At 41.6% G+C, this 6,882-nt stretch overlaps 1 protein-coding gene across 1 annotated transcript in view; it reads left to right on the top strand.

The window, feature by feature from the left end:
- Window positions 1-6,882, top strand: part of NET1 (neuroepithelial cell transforming 1) — a 58,640-nt gene that overhangs the window by 755 nt on the left and 51,003 nt on the right. The window lies entirely within an intron of this gene.

Raw genomic sequence — 6,882 nt, 5'->3', positions numbered from 1 at the left:
CCTCGGGAAGGGGGAGGGGTCGTCACCGGAGCCGCGCGACCTGGAACGGGCGCGAACCTTGGGCTGAAAGCGAGCGTTCAAGTGAGACGCCTTGCGGACGCCTGTCCGTGAACCGGGCACAGCCCGCGGCGGCTCCAGCCTCCCGGCGGACCAGGTCCCAGCGGATGGTCGCTGGCTTAGTCTGTCGTCACACGCTCCCCGTTCTGTGTCTTGTGTCTGGAAAGGTGGCCCCTGAGGGCCTCAGAAGGCTGCGTCTGGGAGAGGGGCGGCGTACAGGAGTACTGAAAGCCTTGCCCTCCCGCCACGCTGTTGGAGGTGGCAGGTGCCGGTTTCTGGCTGTTGGACCTTTCGTCTCTAGGCCCACGTCCTCAGCTGTGAAATGGGGATTCAGCTGGGACCCACTTCCTAGAAGTTGTAAAATGCAGCGAGAATGCGCGTAAGAGGCGTGCGCCGCGCCTCTACACCGAGCGCTCTCGATCCGTGTTAACTGCTTGCTGGGTTTTAAAGTAACAATTCCACCTCTGCGCGTCGTTTCAAAAGGCCCTGTGGTCCGTCTCACATATTGCTTGGGATAGACCACAGTCCCTTGCGTAATTTACGTTCTACTTACGCCTGAAGGTGCTGCTCCCCGTTTGAGAGATAGGACACCTTTCATCGACGAGGCGTTTATAAACCCATTGGGATGTTTTGTTTTGTTTTTAACTTTTTTTTTTTTTTGATATTTACTTAATTTTGAGAGACAGGGTGCGCGGGATAGGGCCAGAAAGGAGACAGAGGACCTCCAGCAGGCTCTGACACAGTGATTGCAGAGCCCAGCACGGGGCTCATACCCACAAACCACAAGATCGTGACGCGAGACGAAACCAGCGAGGCTCCTCCAACTGAGCCACCCAGACACCCCTATGAGCCCATCGCTAAGTTACTCTGCAGAGACCTAGGGGTTTTTTCATTAGAAACATTTTTATTGTTTTGTGGTTTAGAGTACTTGTGGTCTCACACCTTCGTGAAATCTCGGTAGTGATTACAGCCTCTATTTAAGGAGCGTTGGAAGAGCAAGAGAAGTCATTTCAGCCTGAGAGATGGAAGGACTAGTTAAGGAACATAGAATTTCGGAAATATCCAACAGAGGCAGTGTTAGATTCATTCTGCATTCATTCATTTATACCGTTGGGCACGTCCAGGTGTTGTAGATGCTGGGAATTCTGGTGAATAAAAGAGATGAAGTGTCTCCTCTCATGAAGCTTAAATTGGGTGAGAAAGACTATCATCAAATATGTACAGTATCAGGTGGTCGTACTGTGAAGAGAATTAAGGCATGGTAAAGGGGATAGAGATCAGGAGAGGGTAGTGTTGCTTTTGTTGTTGTTGTTGATTTATTTTTGAGACAGAGAGTGAGTGGGCAGGGGAGGGGCAGAGAGAGGGAGAGAGATTCCCAAGCGGGCTCCCTGCTGTCAGCACAGAGCCTGATGGGGTCTGGAACTCACGAATCCTGAGATGATGACCTGAGCTGAAATCAAGAGCCACACCCTTAACTGACTGCACCACCCAGGCGCCCCAGTGTTGCTATGTTTATTTTTTTATTTTTTTTTTTTTAACATTTATTTTTGAGACAGAGAGAGACAGAGCATGAATGGGGTAGGGGCAGAGAGAGAGGGAGACACAGAATCGGAAGCAGGCTCCAGGCTCTGGGCCATCATCAGCCCAGAGCCCGACGCGGGGCTCGAACTCACGGACCGCGAGATCGTGACCTGAGCTGAAGTCGGACGCTTAACCGACTGAGCCACCCAGGCGCCCCAGTGTTGCTATGTTTAAAAGAGCAAAAGGAAAAGCTCCCATGATGATGACATTTGAGATCTGAAGACATTAAGGACTAAGGCATGTGAGTATTTGGAGGGAGAGACAGCAAGTGCAAAGGCCTTGCAGTAGAATCCCATTTGGTGTGTTTGAGGATCTGCAGAGAAGCCACGACCCAGTGGAGGAAACAAGGGGAAGAAGCGCAGAGGCAGAGGTCAGAGACGTGGCTGGGGCCAGATCATGCAGTACCTGGGATACCTACCACTGAAGGGACCTCAAATTTGAATTAGTGAGTTGGGAAGCAGGAACAGATGATGTGATCTATATTTTAAAAGGACCACTCTGACTTATGTGGCGAGAGAAGCCGGGACCTGGAAGCAGAGGGTATTGTAGTTGAGACATCGTATCAAAGTGGGAGACATGAAAAATACTCATATTTGGGATGTGTTTGAAAATAGAGCTGACGGGGGCGCCTGGGTGGCTCAGTTGTTTGAGCGTCCGACTTCGGCTCAGGTCATGATCTCACGGTTCGTGAGTTCGAGCCCCGCGTCGGGCTCTGTGCTGACAGCTCGGAGCCTGGAGCCCGCTTTGGATTCTGTGTCTCCCTCTCTCTCTGCCCCTGTCCCACTCGCGCTCTGTCTCTCTCTGCCTCTCAAAAATAAAGAAACGTAATAAAAAAAAATTTAGAAAATAGAGCTGACAGGATTTGCAGATGGATTAACTGTGGCGTTGACAGGAGAAGGCAAGAGTTCATCACAATTTTTTTTTTCTCTTTCTTAAATCGAAGTATGATTAACGTACAGTGTTATATTTGTTTCAGGTATACAACACAGTGATTTGATATTCTACTCATTGCTGTCTTTTTTGCTTTTTCTTAACCTTTTATTGAACTATAACTCTTGAATTAAAGAGTGCACAAATGTTAAGCATTTAGCTCAGTGACATTTCATAAAGCAAACCCACCTATGGAACCAGATATAAATTTGAGAGTTGTCAACAAATAGACCTGAAATCATGGAACTGGGAAGTCATCTAGATTGTGAATATAAATAAATAATTTCAAGACTAACTCTTGAGGGCCTCCCAACATTTAAAGGTCAGGGTAAAGAGGATACTGGGGGCAGCTGGTGAAGTAAGAAAAGAACCAAGAACAGTCCCTCAGAGGCCCAGTGAAGAAAGGATTTCAAGGAGGAGGACATGGGATACTATGTCACATATTAGTGATAAGGAAGGATTGGAAAGTTTAAGTTCGATAAGGAACAAAAAGACCATTAAATCTGGTAATGAGAAGAGCATATTATCTTAGATCATTTCCATAGACTAGTTAAAATAATGAATTTACAATGTTTGCAATGGGTTGAGAAGAGAATGAGGTGTGATTTTTCAAGAAACATGTGAATGCCAGACACTAGAAATATGGGTATGGAAAATACTATGCTTACTCAAAAGTTTATAATTTTATAGAAAAGAAAGATAAATTAATAATTGTGATAAAAGTCACTGCAGAGGTCTAACTGGATGCCACAGATGCAGATAAAAGGAACACTTATGAAAAGAACAAGAAATGATTTCTTGTTGAAATCCCTGAGTCTTGAAGGACCAGGTTAGAGAGGTGTAAATGGGTGATTTCATGTAGAGGAGAAGCATGCTGAAAGGTCCTGAGGCAAATGAACAGGAGTTCTAGATATCACGCCTAGCTGGCTCTGACTAGGTGCTAATTGTGTAACCGGGAGGATTTAGGGATAGTGATGAGAGATTATCCTAAAGAACCACATCATGAAGGAGCCTTGCATGCATGAGAGTTTGGGTTTTATCCAAGGTGATGGGGAAATACTGAAAGACAAGCCAAGGACATGGTACTTGCATTTTAAAATGTCATTGCATCTTCATTGAGAAAAATAAGTAGCATTTGGGAGTCATAACACTCTTTTAAGTCTTATAAAAACTATTTCTGAAAAGTGCTGATACACATAAAATTTCAAATTTGTGGTCCCTTTCACCACAACTGTGGATACCAAATTAAAAATCTCAGGTACAGATGGTGACTGGTGGGAAGTCAGTCTAGAGTAGCCTAAATGAAAGGTGAGGGGTGTTTGAATCTGATAGCTGGCAGTGAGATTGGAAAACAAGAAACCCTGAGTGTGGATTACACTTTGAAGAAATAGGGAGGCAACAGTTTGTGCAGGAGACTCTTAAGGGATAAACTCGTTATCCTTGGGTAGTAGGTAGAGGGAGAAGTGGAGGAGACAGGAGAAAAGAGATGATTAGCCCACGAGGCAGAAAAGCATGGAATTCAAATTAAGGGTAAAGAATTTAGCCTGGCTAAAAGCTACGGGTGGTATACTTTTCGGTAAGTTTGGGGAATGGGGTAGGTTGTGAGCAGGAATTTGAGATCCTTCCCAGCAGGCTTCCATTTTTCCATGTGAGGGTGGAAATGAGGTCTGGGTAAAGGATGATGGCACAGGCAGCATGAGGATAGGAATGAAGTTAGAAGAGCCTTGGAGAAAAACTAGGGAGTGAAGTAACTAATCCAAATTCCATTTTCCAGAAAGGGTGTAAGACATTTCCAAGAATACGTAAAATATGATAGGGTAATGTCAATTAATAGTGGAGCAAGAAACAACTATTTAAGCTGACATCAGATCCAGAAATCATAAGGAAGAAGACTGATGTATAAGCCTACGTAAATATAAAACTTTCTGTAGGTAAGGTCACTCTACAGTAATTTGAAAAACAACATACAAGAAAAGTGAAAGTATTACTGGGTTTTTTAAAACCAGTGTTCACATACCATACAATTTTACCCATTTAAAGTGTACAGTGTTTTTCTATGTATTCAGATATGTGTAACCATCACCATAGTCCATTTTAGAACATTTTATTTTAATATCGAAAAGAAACCCCATCTCCTTCCGTTATTATTCCCCTCCCCCAAACTCCTCCCCACTCTATCCCAAGCTCTGATCTACTGTCTGTCTCTGTATTGCCCTGTTTTGGACATTTCATATGAACAGAATCATGTGGCCATTTTTGGTGGCCCATCCTTTGCCCGTTTTTTAGTTGGGTTATTTGTCCTTTTTTTCATTATTGAGTTTTAAGAGTTCTTTACTCTAGGCTCAAGTCCTTTATCAGATATATGATTTGTAAATATTTTCTCTTATTCTGGGGGTTGTCTGTTCAGTTTCCTGATGTCCTTTGAAGAACGAAAGTTTTTAATTTTGATCAAGTCCAATTTATCTATATTTGTTGCTTGTTCTTTCGGCATCACATCTAAGATTCCTTTGCTGAATTTGAGGTTGTGAAGGTTTACCCCTATGTTTTCTAGTTTAAGCTCTGATACTTAGGTCTTTGATCTGTGAGAGTTAATTTTTATATATGGTGTAACGTAGGGGTACTATTTCTTTTTCCTGTGGCTGTCTGGTTGTCCCAGCCTCATTTGTTGAAAACACCGTTCTTTCCCCATCAAATGGGCTTGGCACCTTATGAAAAACCAGTTGACCGTAGGTGTCTTCGTTTATTTTTCGACTTTCAATTTTATTCCCTTGACGTGTGTGTATATCCTTCTGCCAGCACCACAGCTTATTGATTATCATTACTTTATGGTAAGTTTTGAAATCAAGACATACGAGTCCTACTTTGTTCTTCCTTTTTCATGATTGTTTCAGCTATTCTGGGTCTCTGGTAACTCCATATGAATTTTAGGACAAGCTTGTCAATTTTTGCAAAGAAGTCAGCTGAGATTCTGATAGGGATTACATTGAATCTGTAGATCAGTTTTGGGGGGTATTGCCATTTTAGCAATGTTCAGTGTTCCAGTCTATGAACAAGGAATGTTTTCCCAACTATTTAGATCTTTAACTTCTTTCTGCAGTATTTTATAATTTTCAGAGTATAACTTTTGTACTACTTGCTTAATTTATTTGTAAATATATTTTCTTTTGGATGCTATTGTAAATGGAATTTGTTTCTTAATTTCAAGTATATAAAAGTACACTTGATTTTTGTAGGTAGATTTTGTATCCTGCACTGTTCCTGCACGCATTCTAAAAGTTTCTTGGTGAATTCTTTAGGATTTTCTACATACAAGGTTATGTCATCAGCGAATATAAATAGTTATATTTCTTTTTTTCCAACCTGGATACCTTAATTCTTTCTCTTTCCTAATGGCTCTCACTGTAACCTCCAGTACACTGTTGAGCAGAATCACTGAGACTGGAAAAATCCTTATCTAGTTGCTGATCTCAGGGGCAAAGCATGCAGTCTTTCACCTTTAACTAAAATGTTAGCTGTGGGGTTTTGTAGATGCCCTTTATCAGACTGAAGAAGTTCCCTTCTACTCCTAGTTTTTTAAGTGATTTCATCTTGAAAGGGTTTTAGATCTTTGCCAAATGTTCTCTCTCTCTCTCCCCAACCCCCACTTTGGTCTATTTTTTAATGTATTGATGTGATGTGTTACATTAATTTTTAGGTGTTAAAACAACTTTGCCTTCCTGGTATAAATCCTATTTGGTCATGGTGTATAATTTCATACTGTTGGATTCAGTACTGTTTTATTGGTTTGCTAATATTTTATTGAGGATTTTTACATCTATATTCACAAGAGATATTGGTCTGTAGTTTTCTTCTGGTGTCTTTGGTTTTGGTATCAGGTAATACTGGTCTCATGAGTTGGATGGTGTTCCCTGCTCTTTTTGGAAAAAAACCCTGCAGTTTTTTGGAAAAGTTAGTGAAAAATTGGTATTAATTCTTTAAATGTTTGGTAGGATCCAGGGATAAAGCCATCCGGACCTGGACTTTTCTTTGCGGATTTTTTTTTTTTTTAATTGCTAATTCAGTCTCTTCCCTTGTTCTAGATGTACTTCTTCTTAAGTCACTGCCGGTAATTTGTGTCTTTTAAGAATTTGCTCATTTCATTTACACTATTTAATTTGTTGGCATACAGTTATTCATGATATTCTTTTATAGTCCTTTTTATTTTTGTAAGGTAAGTGGTAATGCTTCCTCTTTTATTTCCATTTCTAGTAATTTGAGTCTTCTTATTGTCTTGGTCTGTCGACCTAGAGATTTGTCCATTTTGTTGATCTTTCT

Source organism: Herpailurus yagouaroundi, unplaced genomic scaffold (genome assembly GCF_014898765.1).
Source record: "Herpailurus yagouaroundi ecotype Mexico unplaced genomic scaffold, PumYag 203, whole genome shotgun sequence".
Taxonomy (NCBI): domain Eukaryota; kingdom Metazoa; phylum Chordata; class Mammalia; order Carnivora; family Felidae; genus Herpailurus; species Herpailurus yagouaroundi.
The sequence above is the reverse complement of the archived record's forward strand: the minus strand, read 5'-3'. Positions and strand labels throughout refer to the sequence as shown.